Raw genomic sequence first — 10,467 nt, 5'->3', positions numbered from 1 at the left:
CACGGAGAGAGACACTTCCAGGACACGGAGAGAGACACTTCCAGGACACGGAGAGAGACACTTCCAGGACACGGAGAGACACTTCCAGGACACGGAGAGACACACTTCCAGGACACGGAGAGACACACTTCCAGGACACGGAGAGAGACACTTCCAGGACACGGAGACACACACTTCCAGGACACGGAGACACACACTTCCAGGACACGGAGAGACACTTCCAGGACACGGAGAGACACTTCCAGGACACGGAGAAAGACACTTCCAGGACACGGAGACATTTGTGGAACCAATTGCCGCGTAACGTGGTGGAGGTGGGGTCTCTCGATTGTTTCAAGCGCGGGTTGGACAAGTATATGAGTGGGATTGGGTGGTTATAGATAGGAGCTGCCTCGTATGGGCCGATAGGCCTTCTGCAGTTGCCTTTGTTCTTATGTTCTTATGGAATAGCAGTGCAAGTGTCAAAAGACGAGGATGTTAACGATGCAGATATGACTCGAAGGCACATGAGAAAAGTTAAGGTTTCCGATCTTCCAGCAAATCAGGACATTCTCCCAGGGTAATGAACAAGGCCCCACAGCACCAGAGTGCCTTGAGGCGCAAAGGGAAAGTACAATGAACAAATCCACAAGGGCAATGACGAGGATGCTCCCAGACGCAGGTTCGAATCCTCGTCACTGCCCTTGTGGATTTGTTCATTTGATGCATCACGTTAGTGTGATCTCTGTGTGGGGAAGTACAATTACAAGGTACTCCAGGAAGAACACGACCCAAGAAGAAGAGTACCCACATGAGCCACAGGGACGTTAGAAAGAACTTTTTCAGTGTCAGTAGTTAGCAGGTGGAATGCATTAGGCAGTGATGTGGTGGAGGCTGACTCCATACACAGTTTACAATGTAGATATGATAGAGCCCAGTAGGCTCAGGAACCTGTACACCAGTTGATTGACAGTTGAGAGGCGGGACCAAAGAGCCAGAGCTCAACTTCCTCAAGCACAACTAGCTGAATACAGAAGAGAACCGATAAAAAGTGTAAGAGAGAGAGGAAGGAAAATGCGGGAAACGCTGTGCGTGTTAGTGGCCTTGCAAGAATATAAGAACACCAATGTTCTGTACGCTCACAACCCCAATGTACCTTTTGGTATATAAATAAATAAATATATAAAAGTGTTATTAATAAGAGAAGCAATACGAGAATGGTAGAGCGAGCAGACGACGAGTCACAATAACGTGGTTGAAGATATAAAGACTAAACACGTGGTTGAAGATATAAAGACTAAACACGTGGTTGAAGATATAAAGACCAAACAACACGTCAGAAGATGGAAAAACGACGACGTTATCAACACGTGACAATGATAATGGTCGTTATCACCACTTGTTAATGGTCCACGACGGTCGAAACGTCGTCATTTCTCCATCTTCTGGTGTGCTGTGTCACCAACGACACAGCAACGTAATAACAAGCTTTGAGAGATGAGAATTGAAATTGAAATTGAAATAAGTTTATTGAGGTAAAATACACACAAAGGGATGAGGTAGCTCAAGCTATTCTCACCCCGTTCAGTACATCGTGTTAATACATACATAGACACACATCACAAACAATAAACATATTACCAAACATTCTGAGAGATAAACATATACATTTCCTCCTTTACACAAGAGATGAGAATGGAAGTCTGAAAGTACCACCAGGACTCTATATTGATTGTTATACCTGTCAATGAAATCACTGAGGAAGAATGATGCTATATTCAAATCTTTGCCTACGATGCACAGCTGATCAGACGAACCCGAACAGATAAGGACTGCGGAATGTTCCCAGGGAACCTGGACAATCTACAGAGAGTGAGAGACATGGCTGCTCGACTTTAGCAGACTCGTGTGCAAGGAGATGATACATGACGGGGGGAAGAGAAATGGCGGGAAGAGCGCAGCAACACTCGTGTCAGACATGTATAACCATCTCGGAGTAGACTCCAGTAGCACCGGAGCAAGGAAGGAATTATCAGGGGAGTGTCCAACCACTTGGACGATCGGGGATTGAACGCCGACCTGCATGAACCGAGACCGTCGCTCTACCGTCCAGCCTGGCGAGGCACGTTGAACACGTAATCCGGTGGTCCGGGGTTCGATTCCCGGCGCCGGCGAGAAACAATGGGCAAAGTTTCTTTCACCCTGATGCCCCTGTTACCTAGTAGTAAATAGGTACCTGGGAGTTAGCTAATTACACAGGAAGCAGCCCGTAACGGCTAACTCCCAGGTACCTATTAACTGCTAGGTAACAGGGGCATCAGGGAGAAAGAAACTCTGCCCATTGTTTCTCGCCGGCGCCCGGGAATCGAACCCCGAACCATCGTGTGTGTGTGTGGAAAAAGTAGTTAGTAACAGTTGATTTTTTTTTTTTTTGCAGGAATATTCCTGCGCGGGCCCTAAGCCTCTGGCTGGCCCCTAAGTTTTGTTTGTTTCTGTTTTACTTGGGTTGAATATGAGAACAGTTGATTGACAGTTGAGAGGCGGGCAGAAAGAGCAGAGCTCCACCCTCGCATACACAACTAAGTGAATACAACTAGGTGTACACGCGCGCACACACACACGTCCTCAGGAAGCAGCCCATAGCAGATGTTTAACTCCCAGGTACCTATTTGCTGCTAGGTAAACAGCGGCATCAGGGTGAAAGAAACTATGGCCATTTGTCTCCGCCCTCGGCCGGGGATCGAACCCGGGCCCTTAGGACTACGACCCCAGGGCACTGTCTACTCAGCCGCAAGGTTCACCCCCCCTCCCCAACAGAGGAGGAACTGTGGGGTGCCAGTCACTACCGATGTATTGTGAGTGCCATCCACTTAGATTGGTCAATACAGCAACGACCTGGACTGTCACAGAGTCGGCCCTCGATTCCCGATGGTCCAAGGGAGTTTGGACACTGTTCTTTCACACTGTTCTCATGTCTCGGCCCATTGTCCTCATATATCAGGTCCTTGTCCTCATATCTCAGGTCCTTGTCCTCACATCTCAGGTCCTTGTCCTCATATCTCAGGTCCTTGTCCTCACATCTCAGGTCCTTGTCCTCATATCTCAGGTCCTTAAAATAATATAACAACATACTGGAGTGAACGATATGGAAGAAAATGCAGAATAGAACCAGTGAAGAGCAGAGGTGCCATAGGCACAATCAGAGAACACTGTATAAACATCAGAGGTCCGCGGTTGTTCAACGTCCTCCCAGCGAGCATAAGAAATATTGCCGGAACAATCGTGGACATCTTCAAGAGGAAACTAGATTGTTTCCTCCAAGGAGTGCCGGACCAACCGGGCTGTGGTGGGTGTGTGGGCCTGCGGACCGCTCCAGGCAACAGCCTGGTGGACAAAACTCTCACAAGTCAAGCCTGGCCTCGGGCCGGGCTTGGGGAGTAGAAGAACTCCCAGAACCCCACCAAGCAGGTATCAAGCAGTGTAACATCAGCAATTCTCATTTGTTTTCAAGAAAACATCTGCCCCGAGTGAGGATCGAACTCACGACCTTGAGATTATGAGACTCACGCGCTGCCTACTGCGCCATCGAGGCTTGTGTATATAGACATATTACTATTTGTATTTATTATTTGTTTCTGCAGAACCGAGCTGCCAGCTTTTGGACCCCGCCTTTTTAACCAGTTTATTTATATTACATATATTTTTCCCTCACACACACACACACGTGTGTGTGTGTGTGTGTGTGTGTGTGTGTGTTCACCTAGTTGTGTTTGCGGGGGTTGAGCTTTGCTCTTTCGGCCCGCCTCTCAACTGTCAATCAACTGTTTACTAACTACTTTATGTGTGTGTGTGTGTGTGTGTGTGTGTGTGTGTGTGTGTGTGTGTGTGTGTGTGGACAAAAATAGTAGTTAGTAACTACTAACGGGCCGAAAGAGCAGAGCTCAACCCCCGTAAGCACAACTAGGTGAATACACACACACATCACTAGAAAGAATCCCGTAGCAGCTATTGTCTAACTCCCAGGTATCTAATTTACTGCTAGGTGAACAGCGGCATCAGGGTAAAAGAAACTATGCCCATTTGTTTCCGCCTCGTCTGGGAATCGAACCCTTGGGACTACAACCCTCCCGAGCGGTGTCCACTCAGCCGTGAGGCTCCCCTGAGTGTATTCACCTAGTTGTGCTTGCGGGGGTTGAGCTCTGCTCTTTCGGCCCGCCTCTCAACTGTCAATCAATTCATCCCCCCCCCCCCCCACACCAATGAAGCAGCCCGTAGCAGCTGTCTAACTCCCAGTTACCTATTTACTGTTAGGTAACAGGGACATCAGGGTGGAAAAAACTCTGCCCATTTGTAGAGCTCTGTCGGCGCTGGGATCGAACCGGGATCCTAGGATTACGAGTCCAGAGCGCTATGCACTCAGCTATCAGACCCATATAGCTGTGTGTGTGTGTGTTCTTACTGACAGGCATGCACACACACACAAGCCTCGATGGCGCAGTAGGCAGCGCGTGAGTCTCATAATCTCAAGGTCGTGAGTTCGATCCTCACTCGGGGCAGATGTTTTGAAGGCGCTGGTGGCTGAGTGGACAGGACGATGGATACGTAATCCTGAAGTCCGGAGTTCGATTCCCGGCCCCTGCGGAAACAATTTCTTTCACCCTTATAAACCTATTCACTTAGTAGTAAATAGGTAGTTGGGAGTTAGACAGCAGCTACGAGCTGTTTCCTGGGGGTAGGAAGGGGAGTGTGTGGAAAAAAAATGAGTTAGTAGTTGATTGATTGACAGTTGAGAGGCGGGCCGAAAGAGCAGAGCTCAACCCCTCGCAAGCACAAGTAGGTGAGTACACACACACACACACACACACACACACACACACACACACACACACACACACACACACACACCAAAGCCTAACAATACAAACCACAATTATTTGTTTACGTTGACAAAGATTATATAAATATACACCACCAATGTCAATTTTTTAATAGACGAATTAGTTAATGTAAGGACAAAAAAAATACGGCAATTTTTACACACAAATTCAAAAATGTTTCTCACCCAGAAATACCAGAATACAATATAGTGTACCACCCCTACCCATCGTGCCACCTTAGGCTACGTGAATACCTGAGTGTTTGAACTACCTTGAACTACAATTCAAACAACTGAGTGAACAGATCCACAAGGGCCGTAACGAGGATTCGAACCTACGTCCGAGAGGATCCCAAACGCTGCCCTAATCAGGCCCGTATACAATTGAGTGAATTGGGCATTTGCTCTACCCTCAGAGGGTAGGGTAGAGGCGTAGTGATTGTAACCCTCCCAGCAGCCGGCCACTGTATGTAGCGCAGTGATTGTAACCCTCCCAGCAGCCGGCCACTGTATGTAGCGCAGTGATTGTAACCCTCCCAGCAGCCGGCCACTGTATGTAGCGTAGTGATTGTAACCCTCCCAGCAGCCGGCCACTGTATGTAGCGCAGTGATTGTAACCTTCCCAGCAGCCGGCCACTGTATGTACCGCAGTGATTGTAACCCTCCCAGCAGCCGGCCACTGTATGTAGCGCAGTGATTGTAACCTTCCCAGCAGCCGGCCACTGTATGTACCGCAGTGATTGTAACCTTCCCAGCAGCCGGCCACTGGACGCCTGCAGGTGACTGTAACCTGCAGGTTACAGGGGAGTGAGAGAGAGAGGGGGGGGTGAGAAAAGAAAGGAGGATAAGGGAGAGAAAAAGAGAGGAGTAATGGACAGAAAGAATACAGGACAGAGGGAAGGAGTTAAGAATGGGGGATAATGGAGAGGGATAATAAAGAGGAGAAGGAAGATAATGGAGAAAAGGGAAGGGGTGATACGAGAGAGGGTGGTGAAGGAGAGATAAACAATGAGGCGGGGAGGTGGAGGAATGGATACACAAAATAAAGGGGTGAGAGGAGGAGAAAGAGAGGGGGGGGGGCATGAGGGGAGAGATGAGAGGGGAAGGACAGACATGGGAGGAAAAGAAATTAGTGGCTTTACAAGATTGTTAAATACTATGCTATGTATTCTCTCTAACCCAATGTACCTTTTTGTATATAAATAAATATAAAATAAATAAATAAATGGTTCGGAGATCGGGGATGAGAACAGAGGAGGAAAGGAAGTGGAGAGAGTAAGACAGTAGAAGGGAGAGGATAGGAGGGAGAGGGAGATAGAGAGAGAGAGAGAGAGAGAGAGAGAGAGAGAGAGAGAGAGAGAGAGAGAGAGAGAGAGAGAGAGAGAGAGAGAGAGAGAGAGAGAGAGAGAGAGGGCAGGAGAGGCAGCTTGCGTGAGGTGAAGCAAGTGTCCGTGCATCATTGTCCACTCTCTCTTGGACGACTTCACAACATGGAACACGATGGTCATGTGAAAACACAGTGTGATGAGTAAGAGAGAGGGGAAGAGGGAGAGAGGTAAAGTAGGAAGGGGAGAGAGAGGGAAAGGCGGAGGGGGGAAAGAGAGAGAGAGAGGTGGTAAGTTAGAAAGGGGCGAGTTAGAAGAGGGAAGGGGAAGAGCAAGGGCGAGACAGTGAAAAGGAGAGAGGAGGGAAAGGGGGTGACAGAGGCATGGAGAGAGAGAGAGAGAGAGAGAGAGAGAGAGAGAGAGAGAGAGAGAGAGAGAGAGAGAGAGAGAGAGAGAGAGAGAGAGAGAGAGAAAGCTTGCATCATTCTGGCAGCAGGAGCTACAAAACCTTATATGAAGCACAAGTTTGCTCTCATGTAAATAAAGTATACACCCCTTTCCTGGCCTGCCTGCCTCTCTATCATTCATCAGACTGTTGCACAAAGTGGAGAGCCGTGCAAGAAGACTCGTCTCTAGTCATAAACAAGTCTAGTGGGAATGGTCTGAACATCAGAGCAACACCACCATGACGTTGGTGGACTTACTCTTATGTACAAGGCCAACATTTTCAAAATTCTGCACCTGGCCCAACTTCGTGGACAACCAGCAAAAGCTGACCAAACCTGGAACTCTACTCAATTCACTGGGAGGTTCTAGTGGCCCCAACCGGAGCCCAATCATGCTTTTATAATCAGCCCGACCACACTCTGGCCTGTGATATTGGTGTTCCAACTCCATTGCCTCAAGATGATTTTTCACTTATTATTTCACTGGTTATTTTGCATTACTGGATCAGCGGGCACACACACACACACACACACACACACACACACACACACACACACACACACACACACAACATTTTCTTTTAAATCAAGCGACAAATTTATTGATGTTCTGAAAACTAGAGAACCTTGGGATCATATCTTCCCTTGACGTTGAAAGTCTATTCATTAAGGTTCCAGTGGACAGGACCATCAACATAATATTGGACTATGTGTGTCAACAAGAGCGCCCTGACCTCCCCTCATGGGACCTCCAACTATCTTACGGAATATGTTGAAGGCCTTCACCGCTGGAGGCCTTCAAAACCTGGAAGGAAGACCTGGAAGCAAGCGCGAACATTCAAATGACTGAACACAGCCAAGTTAGTCATATGCTTGTCTCAAAGATTAAGCCATGCATTAAATCAGCTATGTTTCATTGGATCTGTAAACCCACTTGGATAACTGTGGTAATAAGAAAAAATGCCATGACCAACTTGATAAGAAGGCCTACACCGCTGGAGCTCCCTGCCTGTGCCCAGAGGGTCAACTCTACGTGCAGGTTGATGGTGTGACAATGGGGTCCCCATTGGGGGGGTCTTGTTCCCCCAGGCATTCAGGTTTCATGGTGAGTCGTCCATCATGCAGAGTGAAGGGCTGAACCCTAGTATCTACTGCAGATGTGTATTCGTGTGTGTGTTGACAATTATAAGACATTAGAGAGGCTTCGTGGCCAGCTACAAGAATTCTCAGGCTTGAGAAAAGTGTAGGAGACACGACCCCATTCCTTCGATGTTGTGGTTGACGGTAACTCAGGAAGGTTCACCACAGATGTGTACCATAAACCATCTGATGCTGAAACATATTTGAACGATAAGAGTGAATGCTCTCACAGGTGTAAGAGAAGCGTCATCAATGCATCTGGAGGTCGTCCAATACGTACATGCTGTTCTTGGCAGGTCATGCACCACAAACTGGAACGAATCCGCCAAATTATTGTGAACAACGATTACAGCTATACAGAATTTGACGAAATCGTAAGAGGCTAGGCAGGCATCTGACTCAGGAGATTCAGGGCCCAGGAGAGGATAATTGGGCCCCAAGGGAAGATATTACAGTGTATTATAAAAATACCTTTACTCAGACATATAAGGATGAACAGGTGATACGAGATATAATTGACAGAAATTGTAAACCTTGCAGTGAAAACGCAAGGATTCGTCCTGTCATTTATTATAACAAGCCTCGTACAGCTTCCTTCATTATGAGACATAAACATCTCTGCCTCCTCTGACACACTGAGGTGTACTAATGTAGTGTATCAATACAAATGCAGCGCTGGAGACGATTGATTGATTGATAAAGATTAAGCCACCCAAAAGGTGGCACGGGCATGAATAGCCCGTAAGTGGAGGCCCTTTTGAGCCATTACCAGTATCAATAAATGATACTGGAGATCTGTGGAGGTGCGACCGCACCCTGCTGTGACGGGAGATGTCTCCCGTGAGAAGGGGCGCTGGAGACTGTGCGCTCCGAAATATATACTACATTGGACTATACCACGAATACACTGAGCAGACGTCTTACTCTTCATTTGCAAGAGTGAAGTATTAAGTAACATCATCCTTAATCGCCAAGACATAGTGAAACATACGACAATAATCACACACACCGACGATCGATTGATTGATTGATGAAGATTAAGCCACCCAAAAGGTGGCACGGGCATGAATAGCCCGTAAGTGGTGGCCCTTTTGAGCCATTACCAGTATCAAGAGCTGATACTGGAGATCTGTGGAGGTGCGACTGCACCCTGCGTGACGGGAGATGTCTCCCACCGACGATCATAGGCTTCGTATACTTGAGGCTGCGTTCATTCAGGAGCTGACATCAACATCCAGATGAATTCTTCTTTAAGCATACAGCTGCTCGATGGTCCTCCATTGATCTAGAGGGAAGATGGCAGATCTGGCGGACAACCAGAAGCCGGAGACAAGCAACAGCCCTGGAAACACAAACCGAAACTGTCTCTATTTTCCGCTTGTTACAACTTGTAATAAAGTTGTTACATCTGGCTTAACGTGTTTAAGACGTATTAGAACGTTGTTACAACTTGCTATATTGGGTGTTTTAACTTGTTAGGTGTTAAAACTTGTTCGAACGTTGTACCAACGTCGTAGTTTCGGTGTGTGTTTGCTGGGAATCACCTCATCCTATCACCTCACCTCATCTCAAGATAAGAAGATCCTTTGCTGCTCCCTATGATTAAGGAGGCTAGGTGAATCCTAGAGTGAGGTGTACATACACTTATGTCTAGGTTTCTCCTTTTAAGGCCAAGTTACAGCCCCGCTCGTGTGCCGGGTAAGTCCACTACGGGCTCACCTTAGCCCGTGCTATTTGTAACTTTGTGTTCCAAGCAGCTGAATCTAAAACAACAACAACGACCTTGTAAGCTCAGTACACCTGTGTCATGGGAGTGCTTCAAATGACACAGTGCTTCACAGTTTCGTCACAGTGATGACGAAACGTCGAACACTAAAATGGAAAGATTAAGTGATCTCGTGTTTCTTCACCCTCCAGATGGTAGAATGTATTTGCGTAGAATGGAAAATTAACAGGTCACAATGTTGTTGTGTTTAATGACATCTGTATTAGAGAAAACCTGCTCCCAAAATATATATATATATATATATATATGTCGTACCTAGTAGCCAGAACGCACTTCTCAGCCTACTATGCAAGGCCCGATTTGCGTAATAAGCCAAGTTATCCTGAATTAATATATTTTCTCTAATTTTTTCTTATGAAATGATAAAGCTACCCATTTCATTATGTATGAGGTCAATTTTTTTTTATTGGAGTTGAAATTAACGTAGATAAATGACCGAACCTAACCAACCCTACCTAACCTAACCTAACCTAACCTATCTTTATAGGTTAGGTTAGGTTAGGTAGCGGAAAAAGTTAGGTTAGGTTAGGTAGGTTAGGTTGCCGAAAAACAATTAATTCATGAAAACTTGGCTTATTAGGCAAATCGGGCCTTGAATAGTAGGCTGAGAAGTGCGTTCTGGCTACTAGGTACGACATATATATATATATATATATATATATATATATATATATATATATATATATATATGTCGTACCTAGTAGCCAGAACTCACTTCTCAGCCTACTATGCAAGGCCCAAATTTGCCTAGTAAGCCAAGTTTTCATGAATTAATTGTTTTTCGACTACCTAACCTACCTAACCTAACCTAACCTAACTTTTTCGGCTACCTAACCTAACCTAACCTATAAAGATAGGTTAGGTTAGGTTAGGTAGGGTTGGTTAGGTTTCGGTCATATATCTACGTCAATTTTA

General features: G+C 46.5%; 2 non-coding genes across 2 annotated transcripts; one reads left to right on the top strand and one right to left on the bottom strand.

Annotated features, from left to right (window-relative positions):
• Positions 1-3,498: 3,498 nt before the first annotated feature.
• TRNAM-CAU (transfer RNA methionine (anticodon CAU)) lies at positions 3,499-3,571 on the bottom strand. Its single transcript has one exon. It is a non-coding gene; the product is annotated as a tRNA-Met (tRNA).
• An 891-nt stretch (positions 3,572-4,462) lies between these two features.
• Positions 4,463-4,535, top strand: TRNAM-CAU (transfer RNA methionine (anticodon CAU)). Its single transcript has one exon. It is a non-coding gene; the product is annotated as a tRNA-Met (tRNA).
• Positions 4,536-10,467: the final 5,932 nt, after the last annotated feature.

The sequence above is a fragment of the Procambarus clarkii genome, chromosome 50 (genome assembly GCF_040958095.1).
Source record: "Procambarus clarkii isolate CNS0578487 chromosome 50, FALCON_Pclarkii_2.0, whole genome shotgun sequence".
Taxonomy (NCBI): domain Eukaryota; kingdom Metazoa; phylum Arthropoda; class Malacostraca; order Decapoda; family Cambaridae; genus Procambarus; species Procambarus clarkii.
This window is presented reverse-complemented; position numbering and strand designations above follow the sequence as displayed.